The sequence below is a fragment of the Euprymna scolopes genome, chromosome 16, assembly GCF_053919585.1.
Source record: "Euprymna scolopes isolate OS-2025 chromosome 16, ASM5391958v1, whole genome shotgun sequence".
Classification (NCBI taxonomy): domain Eukaryota; kingdom Metazoa; phylum Mollusca; class Cephalopoda; order Sepiida; family Sepiolidae; genus Euprymna; species Euprymna scolopes.
Genome location: NC_136497.1, coordinates 124,005,056 through 124,030,745, shown reverse-complemented (window position 1 = coordinate 124,030,745; position 25,690 = coordinate 124,005,056). Strand labels below are relative to the sequence as shown.

Here is a 25,690-nt window from a genome sequence, read left to right as displayed (position 1 = left end):
GCATTGAAAATAAATGATTCTGTTTAGAGAACAACTGAACCATAGTTCTGGGCGTCTTATTTAAGCAGGCAATTAATCGATTTGGTTGAGAAAAAAAAAGAGGTGAAATTCAATTCCGGACAATTCAATTCATGGCAATTTAATTCAGAGCAATTCAATTTCGGTAAAGATAGGGTTTTCTTGCTAGTATATATATATATATATATATATATATATATATATATATATATATATATATATATATATATATATAGCCCACAGGTTTGGAGGTGTGTCTTGAACGAAAAAATAAAATAAAAGTGGTAGTAGGCAGGCAGGCTCGAACCCGTAACGCGAAGAAGGAAAAGAAAGTGAAAAAAATCGTGACGTCTTTGCCGTTGCGCCTATTGTCAACCGGAAGTGCTAGTCAATCGAAAAAAAAAATGACTTTCCAAAATATCGGCGAAAAAAGCGACCCCTCCTTGTAGAACGGGGCCCAGTTGAGGACGAGGAAATTTTTAGCCAATTTTTCGATGTCTGTCGTCCGAAGAGTCTGGCTTCAAAACGATACCGATCTTATGAAAGTCCATCGTCTCTGTCGAAAGTATTGGACAGACATACAAACATACATACGTACATACATACATTATAAAAAGACAGGTGAGCTTTATATTATAGATGTCAGTCCCTGCCACGAAGCAATCTCTGACTTGAATCCCTCGTCCGGTAGTAATCGTGTCACCCTGCACTGATGATCGCCGAAAGGATAAAACACTAGTGTCTATAATTATTAAATATATTATTCTAATATATATATATATATATATATATATATATATATATATATATATATATATATATATATATATATATATATATATATATATATATGAGGGAGGCAAAGAGGAGATAGCATTTTCTTTCAATGGAGACTCGTTATGCAAATAAAAATTCAAACATATGACATGGCGCTTAGATATCGAAAGAAAACTTCTGATTAGGCTTCGAAATACCAAGGTATAAAAAGCATTTATATGCTTATCTGTACATGTATTTCCCTTATTGAACTGGTGATTATTAAATCTCTATGCACTAGTATATTTTGTATTGTAAATTTTTATTTCTCTATATAAATAAATAAGTATGTATATATATATATATATATATATATATATATATATATATATATATATATGTTCATGTGTGTGTGTGTTTTCTTTTTGAACAGACGATGTTGCCCTGTTTCTATACGCTCGTGCCGCCCTATTGACATTACATATTCACATTAAGTAAATTATTCAAATGTCGGTTACTGAGAATTGTTTTATTGGATTTAAATCGTTCAATAAGAAACCGCTAAATTCGTCTGACTAAACCAAAACTGACAAAATAGAATTAAGAGAATAAGAAGAAAAAAAAACATTAAAAAAATAAAATAAAAACCAACCCTAAAAAATCACTAAAACAAATGAAAGACAAAGTAAAAAAAAAAAAAAAAAAAAAAAAAACGAGCCAATGGCATTGGTGAATCGGTACGATTTTGAATTTCATTTCGTTCTTGCTTGCTTCAGTTTTTCCCGTTCAGGTTTTTTGTTGTTCATTCCTAGTTACGTTTTGACTAAACATTCTCTTTTTTTTTTTTTTTTAGATACGCCAAACACCTTTCGGCGGCCGCACAGATTCAAACCAGCATTTCGATCCGCTTTCATTCCGTGCGTGTACACGTGCTTTACTCACACCTAATAGATAAAGAAGCAGCTGTTAATATGTTATATACGTATATCCAGCGACATAAAAAGTGGCTCTTTATCTTGTATAAAAATGTCCGTTTGCGAAGCATGTTTTATTTTCCCAGACCAAGGAATATTAAGAATAAGAGACGTACAAAGAGGAGTGAATTACTAATAAAAAGAATAAAATAATATTATACTGGCAACCTTCTGTCTCTTACGATAATGGCATTCTGTACTTAGTGCAGGTGCAGAGACACATACATGCATTTACTGTTTTATTTATATAGAAGCGGTACATTAATGAAGAACCACCATTCGCCCATGTGTGGCGTACTTCTGTCACATTTGGGCTGGTGCATCTGCTACTAGTCTCTCGCTCCTGGACAGGGTCCAAAAGAGAGTCGCCAATCTAATAGGTTCCGAACTGTCATCTAAGGTTAAGCCCCTGTCCCACCGATGAAATGTTGCATCTTTCTGCCTGGTTTATAAGTATTTCAATGGTGGATGCTCTAACGAACCCCTTGTACCCCCTCGACGAAAATACCCCCGACAAACCTAACAAGCAGCGAACTTCCACCCCTAACACAGTTGAGATCCCTAGATGTAAGAAAGCTTTCTACTTGAATGGCTTCTTCCCCAGAACTGCAAAACTTTGGAATTCTCTTCCAGCTTCTTGCTTCCCCAACTGTGCTGACATGCAGAAGTTCAAGTATAATGTGAACAGGCACCTTGCTGCTAAACTTCTTACATAGTACCCCTGCAAATTAGGTCTCTGATAGTAGCCCCCTACATCAAAGTGGCAATATGCCTTATTTGTGGTGTAAATGTAATTATGTAATAATAAAAAAAAAAATTACGAAATTAATTTTAATGCCAGCAGAGGTGGGGATTTGTAACGTATTATTAAAAACTGAATTTATTTTACTAACAGTACTGAACGAAGTAAAATAAATTTTAGTTAACGTCCTTTATTAATTAGATCGAGAAGGATGGAACAATATGCAAAGAGTACTTAATCCTTGGTGAGGCTTATTGTCAATTAAATTAGAGTTCAAAATAGACTTCGTAGTGGGGGATGTATTAGTATACGGTAGCTTAGTGGGGTAGCTTAGTATACGGCATAATCACGTTGACACACCGGGTCTCGTCAGATCACCGAAGTTAAGCAACGTTGAGCCTGGTTTGTACCACATGGCTGACCATTTGGGAATTCTAGGCGCTGTATGCGCTTTCCGCTTATTTCGGCATTGTTTCCAGTCGTCCTGAACCTCCACTTGCCACTGGTATTCAACAATGTCGACTCAGGAGAGGTGTGGTTAAATATTGCGCAAATCTTGCCAAAAAAAAATTCCATGCGCAGGCACCTTTACTGTGGGTATCCATAGTCTGTCAAGACTGAAGGAAGCCTTGGGGGATGCCCTTTTTTCTTCACTAAAACCTTTTTCCCACAGAAGAGACTATGCGAGTTCGTCTCTGCTTTATCGTTATTTTCATGGCAAGTGCTCAGCTGGGTTTCAATCTCTGGTCCTCCCTCGCCAAATTTTCACGAAAAACACTCGTCTACTAAGAACCACAACGAATAGTTTCCCACACTCTTATTCTGTGTCTAAATGCAGATTCCATGAACAAAGCTTCTTTCTTAGAACTGCACGCCTGTGGAACGCTCTTCCGATTGCCTGCTTTCCAACTGACTACAATCTGATTGTCTTCAAGTCTAATGTAAACAAGTTCTCGATGAACCATCCCCCCAAAGTAATTAAATTTACAAAATTCCCACTACTAATGGTTACTAGGCTATAATCATATTGACTAATATATACCCATTAACCCTTATCCTCGAGCGGCCTCCGGGCCTTGATATGTGGTGGCACCTGTGTAAAAAAACATTCCAAAGAAATCATAGTTGTTGATAGAGAGTAATCTTCTCTTCTATCTAAATGAAACAGTCGCTGTATGTATGTGTAAATATTTAACGGAGAAACTATTGAACTACTGGTCACATAACACTGAAATTAACAGGAAATACAAATTATACACTAAGAATGGTTTATAACGAGTAAAATCTTTGTTTGGATTGATGAATAAAGCATACAAACATATATCGGCATGTTGAAATGCGAATTTTTTTTTTGAACTAGAAAAATCGATTTCTTCCTTCTTTTACTCTTTGCCCATTTTTTTTTTTTTTTTTTTTTGCTCATGAGTGTATAAATTCTTGCATCATACATTTTGAAGAAGAAGGACTAACAGATAAAAGATTAAACTAAAAAAGAGCGGTAGTGCTACAGGCGAGACCTCTATAAAATAAAACGCACCTACTGCTCCTACTTCATGAGGGATATAGAAAAAGCAGTCATTATTAATTAATCAATAAGATAATTATGAGGACGGGATATTCAAATATATCAAATACAACCTGGCAACGCTGGGTACTTCAGCTAGTTATTAATAAACGACTGTTCCGATAACCCAAATGTACTTGCATTTTTTAATATGTGAGGAGACTAGCTGTCATTCAGACTCCAAGGAACATTACTAGTTATTGCTAGTTAGCCATCGTTATAAGTTATCTGTGTGGAGATGTTTGGTTGGTTGTTTGGTTTTCGGGTTTGAGTGTTTGTAAAAAAAAAATGCTTTATGCTTCAAGTTTATTAAGTTTTCAAATATTTATTTATGGTGTTTAGTTTGGTTGTTGTTGTCTTACGGCCTATCATCTCTTTTCGAGTTATATGATACCAAGTTCAGTAATTTTCGAAAAATATTTTTATATCTCAAGTTTTTTTCGATGTTAAAATAACACTTTTTTAAAAATTATTTTAGTAACAAAACAACGGCCAGTTATAACCATATTAAACAGAATTTTTAATTACGTCCCCTTGATCAGAAAATTTTAATTACGCCCCCTTGCTCTAAAATCTATAAACAAATAAAAAAAAAAAGAATTATTTCCCCTGAGCATGTAACGGAATTAATTTAACAAAACAACCACTTTAAAATTTACAGCATAGAGAGAGGATTCGTTTCTCCACTGATGATGGGTTATGACCCGAAAGGACCTTTGGAATAAGTACCATACACAGTTGAAAAAAAATCAGAAAGATAAATAAATAAATATAAATAAAAAATGATATAAAAAGTCTTGAATTATTTATTTATTTATTTATTTGCTCATAACGACTGTACATTCCTGCATTGTAAGCCTTAAAAATACTTTTTAAAACATTGTTGTGTTTTTGGTTGGACTTTGCATAGCATGATTGAGTTTTGCAGAGAGAAAGGAACCCCCACCCCCATAACGTCAATGTTTGGTGAATTTTTGGCCAGGAAGCCAGAATCTTTAGACACCCTGATCCGGTAGCACTAGTGCCTAACAGATACTACCGCTCCGAGACGAAGTGGACCCGGGAAAAATGGTAACTACGTTACATTCTTGACGGTACAAATGAGGCCTCGTTATGAATATCGTTTAAGGTCATGAATATCGTTTACCTAAAATTACCTGTGTGAAAAGAGAAACTAAATAATTTAAAAATCCGTCTATATAATAGTTTGCTCATTTCTTCCTTTGTTAGCCCATCTAACAATTATGATTTTTAAAAAAAGTAAAATACCGTTTTGATGGTCAAACTGCTTCAAAAAAGGTTAAATACGCGAAATTTAATTTAAAACAATGCAAACCTAGCAAGCCTGGACAAAAATATGACAGTGAATTCCCTCGTTTCCAAATATCATTTATAATATGCCCCCACGACGCAGAGACCCTCGACAAACCTGACAGGCAGCTTAATCCCACCCCCACACAGTAGAGATCCCTAGATGTAAAAGATCTTTCTACTCCAGTAGTTTCTTCCCCAGAACCGCTAGACTCTGGAATTCCATTCCAGAATCCTGCTTCCCTAACTGTACTGACATGCAGAAGTTCAAGTGCAACGTGAACCGACATCTTGCTGCCCAAATCACTACATAATACCTGACCCTGATAGTAGCCCCCTACACCAAAGTGGCAATGTGCCTTGTTTGGGGTGAAAATGTAATAAAAAAAATAAAAAATATATATATAATATAAATCTCACCTGTCTCTTTAAATGTATGCATTTATATGTCTACCTAAAACTTTCTACAGAAGGGACTCATTTTCACGAAATCGACATCCTTTTGAAGTTCGACCCTTTGGACGACGAATATCGGAAAATTGGCTAAAAATATTAATTCCTTTATTTATTTATTTTTTTTACAGTGATCACCACTTATCAAGGCCCGGAAGCCACTCAGGGATAAGGGTTATTGCAAGTACATTACGTTAGTGTGGAGATTTGATGAAGTGTTTACTTAAGGGGGCGGTTCATTAGGAATTTGTTAACGTTGGACTTTAAGACATCCAAGTTGTAGTCCGGTGGGAAGCAGGCAGACGGAACAGAGTTCCACAGGCGTGCAGTTCTAAGAAAGAAGCTTTGTTCATTGAATCTACGTTTTGATTTAGGCACAGATATAGAGTGGGGGAAATTTTTCACAGTGGATTCAGCTAGACGGGTGTTTTTCGTGAACGATTGGCGAGGGGGGGACCAGAGATTGGAGTTCAGACGAGCACCTGCCATGGAAATAACGATAAAACAAGGATAGGCTCGTAACGTCTCTTCTGTGGGAGAAAGATTGCAGGATAGAGAAAAGGGCATCCCCCAGTAAGCCACGAAGTCTATTTTGTACTCTGTCAAAGCAGGATAGGTCTTTTTTAGCAGCTCCTGCCCAGATATGGCAACAGTGCCCATCCTTGGACGTACTTGGCTTTTATATAGATAGAGAATTGCATTAGTAGTAAGATATCTTTATCCTCCCCTGGGCACTTTTCTACAGGAAGGGCTCGTTTTTTTCGCCGATATTTTCAAAAGTCATCGCCTCTTTTCGATTGTCTACCCTTAATTTAAACCTACTTCACTTCTGGTTTGGCGCAGCAACTAACGCGTCATGTTTTTCTTTTCCACTTTCGCGGTAAGGGTTCGAGCCTGCCTGCTTACTACCTCTATATTTTGCGCTCGCAATTTTCCTCTTTTTTTTTTTTGCTCAACTTATAAATACCACGTTTTTGTTCTGTAAAAAAAAGCTTCTTCTTTTTTTTATTATGAAGAAAATATATTAGTTTTATCAGAACATATTCGTTGATTAAATATATTTCACATTTCATGGGATTTCCCCGGGTCCTGTTAGTTATTGAAAATTGGGCGTTATTTATAACTTTTCCGAAAACAGCAATGTAAGATGTAGTTTTTATTATTTTTATGTGTTTTAATGTTTTTATTATTTTTTCATGTTTTTTAATGTTTTATTATGTTTCCTTTTGCAAAATAGAAACTTTACGAGTCATCGGGAGACTTGGACACACGATCGTTGATATAAAGACCACTAGGGAAAAAATTGCAGACATATATCATTATCCAATAGTTCAAGGGGAAAATGTTGAGAGGGAAATTGATGACACGTTCTTCTTTCAACTTGCTCTTACGTGTGCAACTCCACAAGAGAATAAACGGGTTGTATTGAATTACGAGCTGTAGTTTCATTTTTTAGGAGGTCTTCAGTTTTCTTCAAACAGATTATCTGCCCCCTTTCCCAATTTATCTCAACCTAAGCCTACCCACACGGAATAGGAAATGGCAGTTAGTAGCAGTTTACGTTGCATAGCTGAAAATTGCGAAATACGCGCATTACTCTCAGATATCAATCACGAAAAGCTTCGTATTTATCTTTTTATTTGATGCAATTAAACATTGGCATTATATCCCAAAAATGTACTTTAGAAGCTTTTCAGGAATAGGTATTCAGAAATTTCCAGTCATTACGTAATCGTGACGTAATCACAACGTAACCAAGCTTGACTACGAATATTGGAAGCCGAATCAATTTCCGACATTTAGCGAAACATACAAATATAAGAAGGCAGTGTTACTTTTTTTCGCCAGAGAACTATTTACATATCAATTCGAAAGATCAAATTCTAACCTTTACGTATTATAATTTTACAGACTGTAGCAAAAGGCAGAGGAAACCTAGCATGGCTTGGATTGATTACTTAAAAAAACATATACGACACTCATATCCAAAACGAATGAAACTCAACTCTCTAGAAAGTAAAGACGAAGTTCTCCACTGGACTGGTTGTAAACAGTATCTATTATACCTCTCTTTCGTAGCATACGTGGAAAAAGAACCAGTAGGGTAAAGGGGGAAATGTTCAAACACAAAAGACTAATTGTTAATTAATAAGACTTTCTTTGAGGACTGTAGAAAGAAGCAGAGGAAGCTAAGTATGGCTTGAGTTGATGATCAATAAGAATATCGTCGTGTACCTCACACATGGGTACTACGGTGCCTTAATTTATATTAAATCCATGCAGTAGTCAAGGAGACAATGGCTGTACATTTATAATATAAATCTCACTTGTCTGTTTTAATGTATGTGTATCTGTCTAAAACTTTCTGACAGAGTCGACGGATTTTCATGAGATTAGTATCGTTTGTAATCACGACCTTTCGAACGACAAATATCGAAAGATTAACCCAAAATATTAATTCCTTCACCCTCAACTGGGCACGTTTCTACAGGGATGGGTCACTTTTTCGCCGATATTTTCGAATGTCATCGTCTTCTTTTCGATTGACTAGGCTTAATAAAAACCTAGGTCACTTCCGGTTTGGCGATGGGGCAATATCAAAGACGTCACGTTTTTTTTCTTACGTTCTTTTTCTTCTTTGTGGGACGCATTCAAGCCTGCCACTACCACTTTTGATTTTTGATATTTTTTTTAATCAAAACACACCTTCAAAAAACTGGGCAACGTCGGGCACCCAGGCTAGTATAAATGTATAGCAAACAATCATGTTAATCTACATTAATGGGACAATAACAATTCCTGACATCAAGATCCGAAGAGCAATCTTCTAAGGGATTGCCTATCATCTTTTACCATTTTTTTTCTAGCGGTATATCATGTTGACAGATCACCGGAGTTAAGCAACGTTGAGACTGGTTGGTGCTGAAATGGGTGACAATTTGAGAAATTCCAGGGCTATATGTCCTCTCCGCTTATCTCGGTATTTTTTTCCAGTCGGTCCTGAGCCTCTTCTTCCAATTGGATCCAAGCAGTGCTCATTTTGGAGAGGTGTGTTTGGGAGTTGCGCAACCGTTGTCACACAATTACACATGCAGTTACCCATACAAAGGTGTCCGTTGGCTCTTGTAACTGAGCGGAGACATCGCAGTTCCGCTAAGTAAAATATTGAAAACAAAAGCTAGAGTGCCCACAGCATGAACTAGAGACGCTAACAAAACTTAAAAAAAGAGATACCACCTGCTCTCCATAGATTATCTCCAGCTCTATCCCAGTAAAGCCGTTGATTAAATTCAACTTTTTTTAAGTCGAACATAGTATTTCCAAATTTTGTATAAAGTTATCCGAACTGTTAGGACGATAGAAAAGTATAATGCAAGGGGAGTAATTCTTTACTTCTTTGGGCAAAGTTGCCTTCCCTTGTCCGTAATCCTATACTTTAAATTCTCGCGATTTCTCGCGAGATCAACGGCCGAAAGTAGTGAGTGGAGAAAAAACAGAGTGACTTTCAAAATGGAGAATGATGCACCATTCCCCTTGGTTTCAGTTATCATACTTGGACTTCTAACCTTTCATGTAATATGTTTGAGCTGTCGTTACGCGTGTGTGTGTCTCATAAAAAACGTATATCGCCGTGTAACAGCGAGTGATTTTCTTATTTGTTCATACTTATTCCATTCTTTCACCATGTGCTGCAAACAAAAGTCTGGACACCCTGCTGTAAGATACATTATGTTATATTGATCCTAACACTATATAACACGAACTAAAATTTATGTTGCGAATTAGTTTTAGGGTGAGTTTAATGTAGGGTGTTTGTAGGTCGGCCATTGTCGTGATCGACACACGTGTTATATTAAATGTCCTGGAAACGGTACCAGATTGTAACACGATTGCCGGTCAATATAGTAGGAGCATGAAGATCTGTTGGTTCGACCTCTTTTTGTTAGAGCGAAGAGTAAAAGTATATTTAGGATATTGGTTGTCACTTTCTCAGGATAAGGTTTTGTTCTGGTGTTATTCTGGCTGGAATCTTCTTCAGGTTGGGGTTTCTTTGACTGGAATCGTCTTCAGGTCCGTTTAAGGCAGACATAATACAATATAACACAATTGTAATATATGAAAAATCTTAAGTATTTATATACACAAAGCTTTACAATATTTCACAATGTTTTACGAAAAGGATCAAACGCAATTAATACTTAAACTTTTAAAATTATTAGACTGGGCATGCCACCTAAATAGTCACTGAAGCAAAAATACACGTGCTCATCTCATGGCTTCCAGCGATCAAGGAGATTGAGGGAGTGGAAAGTGCATTTGGCTCCCCTTCCCCTCTGTATTACTCCACACAAGACCCAATCACATTCAGGCAATGCTGGGGGTGGGGAAAGGCTACGACGATCCTTGGTACTATCAAAACATAGTACCACTGTGACGTGACTGTCCTAGGGAGCGAAGCACTGGAGAATACCGAGCAGATATGATTATTTTACTCTTTATGTATTGTTATGTGTCTGCGCGACGGCAACCAACCTGAGAGAAAGAATTGATTTCTAAATTCCATTATTTTATGAAAGCGACAACTTTGTCATTTTGAGAGATGTAACGAAAACATAATTTCATTTCCGATGCCAACGAGTGATGACTCAAGGTTGATTGGCCTTTGAGTGCAGTTACCAGATCGACGAGGTCATGGGCTTAACTTTTCGATCGTGAGAACAGCGCCTGAAATCCACAGGTGCAATCGGAGGAAGATGGGACTTCCCTTGAGGTGACGTAACTAGTTGCGATTAGTCCAGTAGCGGACCACACGTCACCACACTATATGAACGACAAAACCGGCAGAATCGAGCTGAGACTTTGAGACAATCAAGCACAATCGAAGAGTCGTCATTTCCTCTTCGTCCCCGCACCCTTCCACGGCCATATCGAGAGAGAGAGAAATTAATCTATTTTTATTTTATTTTGGCTCAGTGGAATCTGTAAAAATCAACATTGAAATACGGACAATTGTATAAAAGTATATATATATTATATATCTTATCTTGAATTAACCAATAGAATAGATAAACGAGTTTGTCTTTCTTTTATGTGCATGAGAAGAGTCCCTTCCAGCACGACAGATCGATGAAGCAGCGGCATAACAACCCGATCGTGAAATTATACCAACCAAATCGATTGACGGGTCGTGCTACACTGAGATACTCTGGGTAGGACGAGCACGCGTCACATTTTGTGACCTGTGACGGGGATAGTTTCACAAGGTACAAATGTGGATTTGATGAAAGTGTTTCTTTGGAACGGACCAGATTCAAACTTGGCACACGTAGGTTCTCAATCGATGTATTTAACTAATAGACACCCGGTATTCCCAATGTTCAGACAGAAGCGAACAAGTGCTGATTCCCTAGTGCTAACGAAAATGTTTCGACCATCATCTAATTGTCCGAAACCCCGAAACCAATGCAAAGGCCCAGGATCCTCCGCCCGCGTCTCGCTCAAAGTACTATCTGACTTAACTTGATTACGTTTAACTAGGATAACTCCACACAACATATTATACGTCACGATTGAAATTTTCATTTCAAATGGAAGCAGTTTGATGGGCTTGTGTGGCATGCTGAACGAATTATCCTTAATATAAATTAAAAAAATTATCATTAAAAGGAACGCCGATCTCAATCAGCTATTGATAATGGCGGAAGTACCTGAATTTCCTGGAAAGCAAGCTTTATAAGGGCAACTACAAATGAAAGCCGTCATACAAGACGAGTGAAGTTTCCGATAAAATTGATTTTTATTTGTAAAAAATTTGCCGCGCATTCATATTTCTTAATTGATACTAAAGATACTTAGTCCAGCATGATAGGTAAGTACCTCAAAGTGTTTTTACTCGAAATGTGAATTTCAGTTGTAATTTATAGTAAAGACGTACTAGGTTTGTTTTGCTTATTCTAAATAACATTTATTCGGTCCGTTCTGTGTCGAGATGCGGTAACAACATAATAGAATACATTTAAATACAATATAAAATCCAATTTCATTTCGTTAAATTAGTTCTAAAAAAAAAGGATGATAATGCATTCACTTTCTTCAGATAAAATCGTTTACATGTCAGGGATTTTCGGTGAAACTCGGATGATGACATAAGTATTAAATTTAAAGTACTGCACTCTATCTTGAAATATTGTAGAAGAAGGAAACTGACAATATTGCACAATGTTAATATAAGTGCATGCAGGTGAGTAATATATATATATATATATATATATATATATATATATATATATATATATATATATATATAGCGTTGCACGGGTGTTTGGATGTGGGTGTTGAGCAAAAAAAAGTGGTAGTTATTTCATCGGGAAATAGACACGCGCGTGCGCGTTCACTTTTATAGATATATAGAGAAACAAGCATTTCACTCCGGCGTTGCCCGGCTGTTTGGAGGTGTATGTTGAGCAAAGAAAGGGTCAAATTTTTTTAACTTTGACCCCTATTATGACCACTTAACATTTATTGTTTTGGGCTCAAATCAAGTTATTAAGTTAGATCCATATCCAAGAAACCTATATCTAAATGTTCAAGTGTTTAGACCCAAAATTGTCGGAGGAGTTTGATAGAGTGTAACTTTGACCCCTTAATAGCTAAATTTCTGGCAGAAAACGAATTACCCAGATTTTCCCATATCTCAATAACCTCTATATCAAATTTCGAGCCTGTAGACTGAAAATTGACAAAGTTATTGCGTAGGGAAATATACACCCACAGACTTACAGATACACACACGCAGACACGTTCACTATATATATATATATATATATATATATATATAGAGAGAGAGAGAGAGAGAGAGAGAGAGTGATAGATAGATAGATTAAACAAAAATATTTACGTATACATAAATATATATGGAGACAATTTTATGTTTACTGTAAGCTTTTTATGCAAATATTATGCAAATAAAAATCATGTAGCATATCTACACGAATATAATTACACGTAATAGTGAACTAAAGATGATCATCCCATGAGAAAACCAAAAAAAACTAATAGGGAATTAATTAAAATGAATGTTTAAAAGAATATGCGAATTAGCTAGATCTTTTGCTAGTGAATGCAATCCCACAACCCATATATAAGAACGTGGTATTTTCTTTTTAAATAAATACAAAAGATGCATTTTTTTATATGAATAGCAATACACACAAAAGAAAAACGAATTTATAGGAGTATATATATATATATATATATATATATATATATATATATATATATATATATATATATATATATATAAATTGTGCAATGCATTCGATCCTCGCTACATCCATGCTGAAAGCGGGAAACATTCAAGTCCATAGGCATAACTTTTATGCATGTAATAATATTTAATCATAATTCTGTAATACACACATAATCACACACATACACACACACACACACACACATATATATATAGATATAGATAGATAGATAAAACATTTGGGGAATTACACCTAGAGTCTAAAGAGCAAAGTTTATTTTAATGTGCTAGTAAATGTATTAATACTATTAAAAGAAAACAGTGCTCGCTGTAATGTAGATATATAATAAGCTCAATAGGTATAGATATCCTTGTAGTATAGATATCCTAATATTGAGTAAAACGCAAAAGCAGTTCCCAGCCCAGCTTGTTGATGGTCAGCACGGTTTAGGTTGATGACTCCCTCTGACTAGCTCTGCGTTTGTTTCTTCGCCTTTCTTGACCTATCTCATGAGTTCACAATAGTTGGCACTGTTCGTATTATTCCATTTCCCACTGGGACGTGAACTTCTCTTCTGTGGAGACTCTACATACTTCCACTATAAGAAAATGCCGTTTGGACACATAGTGCCAAACGCATGTCTTTTCGTATGTTACCACCTTCTCAAAAACTCATCACCATGCTTCTCAAAGCTGGAAGGACACAGCTGAGACACCTCAACTCTCGTCCATTTGGGCTCAAGTATCCCAGGACGTCATGGACTTGTGCTGCTCCAAGAGATAACCTCAAAATCCGTGAAATGTCATCGACTGTTCTTCTATCGGACTAAATAATGACATTGACTGATTCGCTGACGTCACTTCGCTGGCCTGTCTACATTGTTAAATCTGCTCTGCCCTTCTTTAAACAATTTAGTCAACTTGTAGACATTTTTTCAGCTTAAACATGTGGTACCACACAGAGGTAACATTCTCATATGAATTTCCACTTATTTGTCCCCTTCAGTAACCAAAACTTGATAATTGACCACTGTTCAATCCTAGAGAATATTAATTATTCGGTCTTGTTAATCGCCAAAACTCTTAAAGGTTTTCTTATATCTGCAAAAGAAAAAATCCATCTGAAAAAGAAGATAAAATGTTTCACATTCAATGAGAAACATTTTTTTCAGATAAGTCTCTCCGTGGAAGCCGTGCGAATGAGACACCGCCAATAGTATAGAAAAATCGACAATTTGTACAGAAAGACGACTCTGAGGTCCCTGCCTGTTTAAAAGTTCATTTAGAAGTATATAATTTGCTAAATAGATATTAATCTCTATCTCCTAAGCCAATCCTTTCCAAAGAAAACCATTTATCGAAATAGTCACCGAACGTCTCCTTACGTGATCTTTTTTATCATAAAAAGCTTATTTTTATAGCAATGACTAGACGACACAGCGACAACGAGAGAAGTTACGATGAGGAGAATAGGTAGCGTCATCAAACACCTATAAATATGACGTCATTCAGAATTTAAGAAAAAAAGTTATCCTACAAGAAAATAAGAGAATCATCAATAATAAACTAATACTTATCATAACTAAAAAATAAATAACTTATATTCATCATAACTAAAAAAAATAACTAATATTCATCATAACTAAAAAAAAAGATGGAATTTATTTTCTACGACTACTATTTTTGGAAACTTTACATAACATCTACTTTAAAGCGTTATTTTTGTAAATAGAAACAACGTTTTCTTTTTAAGGAGACAATTTCTTCCCAAATATAAAAATATTTTGCAAAATTTCGGATTATATTAACAGTATGCGAACAATGTTCTGAAAAATGAAAACATTTTCAATAATTTGTTTTTCTTCTTTTGTCTCTCGACGTTCATTTTACGATGGCATACAGCTTTATTAAAACCACATACATAATGATTGCTACTTCATAGCAGAAGTTTGCCATCTGTTCAGTTAAGTGTTGTGCGTTTGTCTGTACTTGGTGACTTTTTAACCCGGCTTTAGTCCTTCATGAAAGTACACATATGTGATGTACAAACTTTCTTTATTGTAAATGGAGTCGCATGATAATCTTGTGAATTCTCGAATGTTGTGTCAGTCCACTTTTAGGTTTGCAGATTAGACTACAAATATGACAAATCAGTGTTGCCGGATGTACTGTAAAAGCCTCCTCATAAGACTGTTGTTCCTGTCTTTGATTATTTCAGATGATTTACAAAAGCAGCTTTTGACTAAAAGTATCTGTCACGCACAGTGCACTTCAGTTTCTGTTGTGAATTGGACACATACTTACATACAGAAGAGAACTTGAATGCCTACTAGACACTTTCCTCGAGTGTCTAAGATCTCTCAGTACAGGGGTCTGTCAGAACAACCTGGCATGAGGATAATCTTTCCATAGAAGTAAAACCTGACCAAATATTCAAAATCACATAGTATTCGTTGACCAAATAAGATCTCCTCACAATCGCTAACCTTAATTAACTGTTACTAGGAATGGTGCACATTCTCCAAATGATGTTTCCTCAAGTAACAGCACGAAACTGGATACTCCACCAGGCTAGATAAATTCTTGTCTTGGAATTCAGTAAGACTAAGAGACCAAAATAAATGATATACTATAACGTATAAAAATGGTTAATTGGGGAGAGGAAAATTATGTTCTTAACTTCTTTACTAACTCAGTTTTGGTGAAATAAATGGAATATTCGAATATCTATGTATCTCATATAGAGTTAACTTCTGAGAACTTCGACTGAAGTAAAATAAAACAAAAAAGGGAACATACACACACATACACACACACATATATATATATATATATATATATATATATATATATATATGATTTTTCACATACATGCATATATAACATTTGAATTTTTTTTAATTTTTGTTTCTTTTGAAGATTGTAAGACTGTGTATGAGGTAGCCAAACCAGCTGCCAACATTGCCCTGCTTTTTATTGAAACCAACCGAGAGCTCTTTTTAGTATTCTCGTTGTTCCCTTAAGTGCAATTGTCTGGATCTCTTTTGGACTTGTTCACCAGGAATATTAGTTAGGTAGGACTTTAGGTTCTTCTTCATAAGCCATGTGGACCCTATAATAACTGGTATGATTGATATCTTCCTAAGATTCCAGTTTCTTTCTATACATGAGATCTTGACATGTGGTCTGTTCCTCCTTTTCAGCTCTGTTCAGACCTCCATCATTAGGGACACTCACTTCAACGAAGGTTGCAACTCTCTCTCTCTCTCTCTCTCTCTCTCTCTCTCTCTCTCTCTCTCTCTCTGACTTATTCCATATAACTATGTCAGGTTTCATGGTAGCGATGTTATGCATTGTGTATGTATTTTAAATAGTTATTCCAGCAGTCCCAAAATCATGAATAGAGTTTAGTAGTTTCATGAAATATATATATATATATATATATATATATATATATATATATATATATATATATATATAGTAAGTTATAAAATGTATATGGCGATTAAACTACACTGAATATACCGCGTTTAATCCACTCTGGGATTCTTCAGGCTAATGCGCATTAGCATAAAGAATCCTAGTGGATCAAACACGGAATATTCAGTGTAGCTTAATCGCCATATACATTTTATAACTTACTAACTAGCTCTACCTATGTACTGAGCACTTTTGAAGTAAATACTTAAAGTTTACGCATAAGTCTATACTTTCGTATATTAATTTTATGTGTGTAAATTAAGTAGTTATATATATATATATATATATATATATATATATATATATATATATATATATATATATATATATATATATATAATTCGAGAGAGAGAGTGAAGGAGAGAGAAAGTTAAACTAATAAAGTAAGTTCTTGGACGAAACGACAAACGTATTTGGATAGAAAAACCTCTACCCGTTTAAGAGGAACAAGTATTATGAAAAGGATTAAAGTTACATAAGAACATGATCATGTCAATAAAACTTTTGTTCTGACTTGACTCATCTCCTACACTGTTTTCTTCTGCCTTTGAAGTTTTTCTTATTTTTTTTCATCATCTCACATCTTTTCCCTTCATATGATCCCCCCTAACATTTCCATTTCTAATCCCTCAATGTATTTAAAACCATTGTTGTCTATTTACCCATACTTTTATATTATGCCGATTTTCACCTCTTCTGATTAGAAGCATATAGGTTTGGAATCCCAAGACCTATACAGGTTCGATCTCCGTCATTTTTCAATTTCTCTTTTAACTTATTGGCATGTTAATATAATAAAGTTCTGATCTAAGTTCAATCATTTTTCCTTTTCATCTATCTATCTATCTATCTCTCTCTCTCTCTCTATATATATATATATATATATATATATATATATATATATAACTACTTCATTTACTCACATAAATTAATATACTAAAGTATAAATTCATGCGTAAAATTTAAGTATTTATTCAACAGTGCTCAATACGTAGGTAGAGATAGTTAATAAGTTATACAATATATACGGCGATTAAGCTACACTGAATATTCCTCGTTTCATTCACTCAAGCCTAAAGTGGATGAAACGGGGAATATTCAGTGTAGCTTAATCGCCGTATATATTGTATAACTTACTATATATATATATATATATATATATATATATATATATATATATATATATATATATATATATATATATATTAAAAATAATACATATGCCGCTCCTCATTTGGGGGTACCAAACTGATAAAAGGGAAAATTATTCCCAACTCGCATTTAGGTAAAAATGACTTTCCACATAAATAATTGAATTTATTCAATAAGTATCGCTAACAAAAACAAACAAACAACAGCTACGTAAAAACGCGATAAATTTGTAGTCCTGCGAGATAGGTCAGTGGAAGAGGCTTAGGCTTCTTATCCCTAGGTCACGATCCCGTATCTCGCTAGATGCAGCAACTCTGATGAGCTGTAGACGACGAAACACGTGTCAGTGGATAATTATATTTTAAAAATAATACATATGCCGCTCCCCATTTGAGAGTACAAAACTGGTCAAAGGGAAAATTATTCCCAACTCGCATTTAAGTAAACACACACACACAAACACACACACACACACACACACACACACACATATATATATATATATATATATATATATATATATATATATAATAACAATTACAATTAAAATTACCAAAATGATCCAAGATGGTAACCTACCCTCTGATGAGAAGGAAAGTATTTCTTCGAAACTCCGCGGATTAAGGACTATCCACTTATTAAGTGTTTCCTTTTTAGATTAAATATGTTTTTAACTCTTTTTCAAAGTGTTTTTAACATATTTTATTAACTGTTTGCTCCTATATATATATATATATATATAAATATATATATATATATATATATATATATATATATATACATTATACTTTATAAACTGCAGTTTTATTTTTTATATAAAATTAAGCAAAATATTTCTAACATGGTGTCTATTTTTTCGTCCAAATGTACAGTAGTTGATCTTGATAAAATGTTTTAGTATTTTCATTTTTCTGGCTTATGTAAACGCGATTATTTATTAGACCGGTGTCTTTTTTCGTTTTGACATCGGTGTGCTTCCATAGTTTGTATCAACGTTTAACATTTTTTCTTTTACGTGGTATTAACTTTGTTCTTGTCGCTAATGAAATAGGAATGGCAAAAACAGCGCTTGATTTAATGCCATCTTTTGACTTGCTTTAATATATCATGTATTTCTTTATACATTCTTTGAAGGGAAAATAGGTCGTTGTAACATTTTAGTGGCACTGCCGTTAATCATTCTGCTATTGTTTGGCTGCAATTAACTTTAGTTCATATGTGTTTCTAGTATAATGGCTTGCTAATATGTGATTCCCCCTCGCACCTTCTCTAACTCTTCTTCCTTTTCTTTTTCTTTCTTTATTTCTTCTTTTTCTCTTCTTCAATGCTTTACTCGCCACTCTTGCTTGTTACTTTCTTTTTTCTTTCTTTTTCTTTTTCTCCTCTTTATCTTTCTACTTCTTCTTCTTGGACTTACTCGTCTTCTTCCTTGTTGTTCTTCTTTTCCGCTTCTTCTTTCACTGTCTCTGTTTATCCATCTTCCTTTCCTCGTTCCTTACTTGCCATATTTATCTTCTTTGTCTTTTTTTCTGTTTACATCTATATTTCATCTTCCCTTTTCTTTCTTCTTTTCTTCATATTTTCCTCCTCCTCCTCCTCCTCCTCTTCTTCTTCTTCTTTTTCTTGTAATAATAATAATGCTGATTATAATCTATATATTAATACGATAGCGTGTGTTCTTTTTTGCGTGCCACGCTTACATCCGGGTCGTTTTATTGTTATGTTTCTCTATTCCTTGTCATAAATAATTTTACCAAGAATTCTTCATAAGTTTTGGTTTCGGTTTCGATAATGGCTGGAGGAACTCAAGTTATATATATATATATATATATATATATATATATATATATATATATATATATATATATTTCATAAGTTTTTATTTTGGTTTCGATTCAAGCTAATGAACCAAAGTCATATGGATATATTGTTTTTTTTTATTTTTGAAATTGCAAGCTTATAACATAATAATAATAATATTAACAAAATTTGCAAGAATTAAAATATCATATTTAAGCATAGTTTACGACCGGGATTTACCGGGCGTTTGTGCTAGCTTAAATAAATATTTTCCAGTTTTAACACAAAAGCTACAACAATAGCAGAGCGTCTCCATTTTCACTGAACATCTACAGAATGCCAACATCAATATATTATATATGAATGAGTCCCCTGTAGAATTTCCACAGGTCCTGCTAATAATAATAATAATAATAATAATAATAATAATAATAATAATAATAATAATAATAATAATGTTAATAAACTAGCAGGATCCGTTTGTCGGCGTTGCCCAGTAGAAATATGACGCAAAGCAGAATAAATTGGATTAAAGCTATCTTCTCCCGCCGAAAACAAATTGAACTATGATTATCTAATGCATTATCCTATGTGAGTCACATAAATTACTTACTATTGATGAACAGAGAAATAAATATAACACAGAGAAAGAACGATAGTTGCTAGCACCGACCACTGAAATACCGGTCACTGGCAGCCGTGACCAAAACGAAATCGTCTGGCTTCGACTGTTTGGCATCATTAGGCATATTCTGACATTGATAGCGAGCGGAAGCCACCAGCTATCAATGTCGGTATTGGCGGTAATTGGCGATTAGTACAGCTTTGTTACATTGGTCGACAGATAAAAGTACGAATATTACACACATATTATATAACATACTTATGGTGACTTTAGTAGAATGTCTAAATTTTATTTTTATATTTAAAATTGAAAATATTCGCAGAATAAAATGAATAGAAGTCATTGAGTTTATTGGGGTTTTTTTTAAGTCGGTTTCTATTTAACCCATAGCTGGGACCCTAAAAGGTACTACCACTCCGGGTCAGAGTGGACATGGGAGCAATGGCAATTAAAAGGTGGCTCCACACTCCCCCTCACAATCGGATATAGTTTAAGGTCATATCCAGGACCTCTCTATTAGTGGCTCTTTATATATATAATATAGATATACAATAGATGAAACGTTGGAACATTTCATAATTACTCTTATTCTACAGGTGCTAGCTTATGTCAAAATGATCTTAGACACTCAGGTATTAACATATCAGCTTAATACTTTCAACTCAAATGACCTTTTGGTACACACTGCTTCAATATTTAACATTTGAACATCTGTTTCTGTGCCTTTTACGACTATAGATTCCTACTTTTTTTTTCGGTGATTTACGTAAGCAGATTTTGAGAGGAATAGCTGTTGACAGAAATCACACGTCCACGCTTTGATGTTTACGTCTAGGCTGTGATCATCATCTTTCCAGATCTGGCGTTTGAGTTAAGCATGTGCCAAAAGAATGTTGTTGTTTTTTTTTCGATAGACCTTAAAACTGTCATTTATGTACCCTTTCTAAATAGCTTGACTTAAGCTTATCTCCTCCCTTTTGCGCACATCAATGCTGGCGGTATTTTTTATGATACAATTGAACTTCTTTTTCGGTTTATTTTGAAGATGTTTTCTATGAGAAGCTTTATTTCAGCACTTAAGTACATACACAAATGTATGTATATGTGTGTTTACATATATATATATATATATATATATATATATATATATATATATATATATATATATATATATATATAAACACCTCCAAATAACTTGCTACCCTATCTCTCTACCTTTTCCCTATAAAAATATAAAAGAAATATTGCCACATATTACCAAGCATATATTATACTCTGAAATCCAGTAATATAGCCCTATATCTACCCAACCCGATCCACACCTTTCACCTTAAATCACCACCATAATATCCCTCCCAAAATTCATAGTGCTGTTGTTATCTCGCTTGAGTAAAAATGCCCCATCCATAGATAATAGACACCTTACACGCCGTTAAAATAGAACTACCACACATCCAGGTAAGCCCAGACTTTAACCCTAAAGCATATACTACACACACTTAAGACTATGATAAAGACTATATACACCTTTCTGCATTACACTATATATAATACGCTCCTTCTTTATATAGAATTCGACCCCCCAACATCATCTATAATTTTAATTTGTTTTGATCTATTTCGTTCGTAATGAATCCAACGCTAGTCGCCACATCCCCACTATGTTACCTAGCATCTTCTCTACTCTTCTGATGAGAAGCATTAGGCTTCGAAATACCTTGGCATAAAGAGTCCCTTATTGAATAAATGAACCAATCTATATCCACCAATATATAGTTCTGTGACTTCATTTCTCACTCCTATTGTTTTCATATATATATATATATATATATATATATATATATATATATATATATATATATATAAATTTAAAGGAGATTAGAATAATAGTCTAAAGAGCTAAGTGTATTTTAATGTAATAGTGAAATTACTAGTTTAATTAAAATACAGGAAATGCTCGTTGTAATTTAGATATATAATAAGCTCGATAGTTAAATGTCCTAGAGCTAATTCAATATTAAGTTATGTGATTTATAATTTAAAAGTTTTAAAATTTTTAAAATTTAAAAATCAAAATTTAATTAAATTAAAAATCAGTTTCATAAGAAGGAACAACAACAAAGTCAATTATCTGTACGATCGTTTCGGAAATCCGTGCTTTTTATTTGTGGTATACATGAAGTCACGTAGAATAATTATACATAGTTTTTTTGGTAAGCACGGTCTCCTCATCAGCAAATTTAGGAGGATTTCTATTGAATTGAAAAGACACCAAAAATAAACCTAGCATTAAAAGTAAGGCAGATGAATCTGAAAAATTGAAGTAAAAGGTTTGGATATAAAATTTATAAGAAAATTAATAAGGAAATTGGTATAGGTTAGAGATAGAAATGAGTAGAAAAAATATATATATTTTTGAATTTACATAATAAATTTGATTTAAAAATATATATATAATTACCTTTTGGTTTTCCTTTTTTTGAAATCAGGAACTGTATTTAAAGTAGTCATTTAGATGTTTGCTATAGCTTTTTATTTTATTGAATGATGAATTTTAAAAGGGCGACGCTCGTGCAGTAAATTGTTTCCGTTAGCGTATTTGATTTAGATTCATCTGCCTTACTTTTAATGCTAGGTTTATTTTTGGTGTCTTTTCAATTCAATAGAAATCCTCCTAAATTTGCTGATGAGGAGACCGTGCTTACCAAAAAAACTATGTATAATTATTCTACGTGACTTCATGTATACCACAAATAAAAAGCACGGATTTCCGAAACGATCGTACAGATAATTGACTTTGTTGTTGTTCCTTCTTATGAAACTGATTTTTAATTTAATTAAATTTTGATTTTTAAATTTTAAAAATTTTAAAACTTTTAAATTATAAATCACATAACTTAATATATATATATATATATATATATATATATATATATATATATATATATATATATATATATATATATATATATACCGTACTTTGAGGTAATTGCACCAAATTCCGGAGTAATTGCGCCAACAAAAAAAAGTGATATTTATATCGTGGTTGCCAAAAGAGAAATTTTAGCTAGTTGGCGCATTAACACAAAGTACGGTATATATATACATATATATATATATATATATATATATATATATATATATATATATATATATATATATAGGAAATTTATGAGTTTACAAATTGTTTCAACTAGAGGAAAATCCTCAAAGAGAGGAAAAATCCAACTAGCATCATCAGAATTCATAGATGGACTAAGTTATAAAGTCAAATAAAAATGGAAAGATCGTAGATAAAGGGGAGTTAGAAAAGAAGGGGGAGTGGTGGGGAGAGGACGTTGGAGTTTAAAGTAGTAGGAGTGTATTAAAAAAGAGAGGGGTTTATAATTAAATATTAATTATGTGTAAATTCTTATATACGTGTTTTTTAACAGTTTAAACTTAAAAGACGCTACTTTTGTTGATAACGGCATAAGTAACAGTTAATTTAAAGGATCACCATGGCAACAGGTTGGAAAGTTAATGTTAGTGAAGGAACGGGTTGAAAATGGGGTTTAAAGTAATTTAGCCGGGCGGAGAGAGATTGAAAGATATTTATTGTTTATAAAATGGAAAGAAAAAGAAAAGGAAAAATAAGTTAATGAATTATACTTTACAGGTTTATTTTAATAGTGTGATGATATATATAATTAAATATAATAAATAAATTAGCCGGGCAGGTAGAAATAATACGTTACAGGTTTATTTTAATAAAATAAAATAAAATAGGTGAAGGAACGGGTTGAAAATGGGGTTTAAAGTAATTTAGCCGGGCGGGGAGAGATTGAAAGATATTTATTGTTTATAAAATGGAAAGAAAAAGAAAAGGAAAAATAAGTTAATGAATTATACTTTACAGGTTTATTTTAATAGTGTGATGATATATATAATTAAATATAATAAATAAATTAGCCGGGCAGGTAGAAATAATACGTTACAGGTTTATTTTAATAAAATAAAATAAAATAGGTGAAGGAACGGGTTGAAAATGGGGTTTAAAGTAATTTAGCCGGGCGGGGAGAGATTGAAAGATATTTATTGTTTATAAAATGGAAAGAAAAAGAAAAGGAAAAATAAGTTAATGAATTATACTTTACAGGTTTATTTTAATAGTGTGATGATATATATAATTAAATATAATAAATAAATTAGCCGGGCAGGTAGAAATAATACGTTACAGGTTTATTTTAATAAAATAAAATAAAATAGGTGAAGGAACGGGTTGAAAATGGGGTTTAAAGTAATTTAGCCGGGCGGGGAGAGATTGAAAGATATTTATTGTTTATAAAATGGAAAGAAAAAGAAAAGGAAAAATAAGTTAATGAATTATACTTTACAGGTTTATTTTAATAGTGTGATGATATATATAATTAAATATAATAAATAAATTAGCCGGGCAGGTAGAAATAATACGTTACAGGTTTATTTTAATAAAATAAAATAAAATAGGTGAAGGAACGGGTTGAAAATGGGGTTTAAAGTAATTTAGCCGGGCGGGGAGAGATTGAAAGATATTTATTGTTTATAAAATGGAAAGAAAAAGAAAAGGAAAAATAAGTTAATGAATTATACTTTACAGGTTTATTTTAATAGTGTGATGATATATATAATTAAATATAATAAATAAATTAGCCGGGCAGGTAGAAATAATACGTTACAGGTTTATTTTAATAAAATAAAATAAAATAGGTGAAGGAACGGGTTGAAAATGGGGTTTAAAGTAATTTAGCCGGGCGGGGAGAGATTGAAAGATATTTATTGTTTATAAAATGGAAAGAAAAAGAAAAGGAAAAATAAGTTAATGAATTATACTTTACAGGTTTATTTTGATAGTGTAATGATATATATAATTAAATATAATATATATATAAATAAATAGCCGGGCAGGTAGAAATTATACGTTACAGGTTTATTTTAGTGAAATAAAATAAAATAGGTGAAGGCTTAAGTAAGTAACTTAAATAATAGAAAAAAAAAAAAAAAAACCTTTTTAATAAGTAACACACAAATATAAGCACACGCATAAATATGTACAGCAAATGCACATACGTAAATGGGGGAAAAGCACATGCGTGATCACACATACATACATATATATATATATATATATATATATATATATACATATACATATATACACAAACATACATATACAAACACATATACATATATGTACACATACACAGATACGTAAAAATACACGCATATATACATATATAAACATATATGCAAGTACACATACATCCAGATGCAAACACTTACACATACATATATATATACAATACATATACATATACATACATATATATACATATAAATATAAGTTAGCTGGGAGGGGGGGGAATTGAAAAATATTTTATAAATAATTTTTAAATTTTCAGGCGTTGTAGTTGAAGGAAAGAGAGAAAGAGAAAAATATAAATTAATGAATTATAAGTTACAAGTTTATTTTACTAATATAGAAATAGGTAAGAATATCAGTAAGTTAATCAAATAATAAAATTCATAAAATTATTAGGGAGATATT

At 33.2% G+C, this 25,690-nt stretch overlaps 1 pseudogene; it reads left to right on the top strand.

Moving 5' to 3' along the window:
• The first annotated feature begins 2,823 nt into the window (after positions 1-2,823).
• Positions 2,824-2,940, top strand: LOC145296323 (5S ribosomal RNA; annotated as a pseudogene).
• The last annotated feature ends 22,750 nt before the right edge of the window (positions 2,941-25,690 follow it).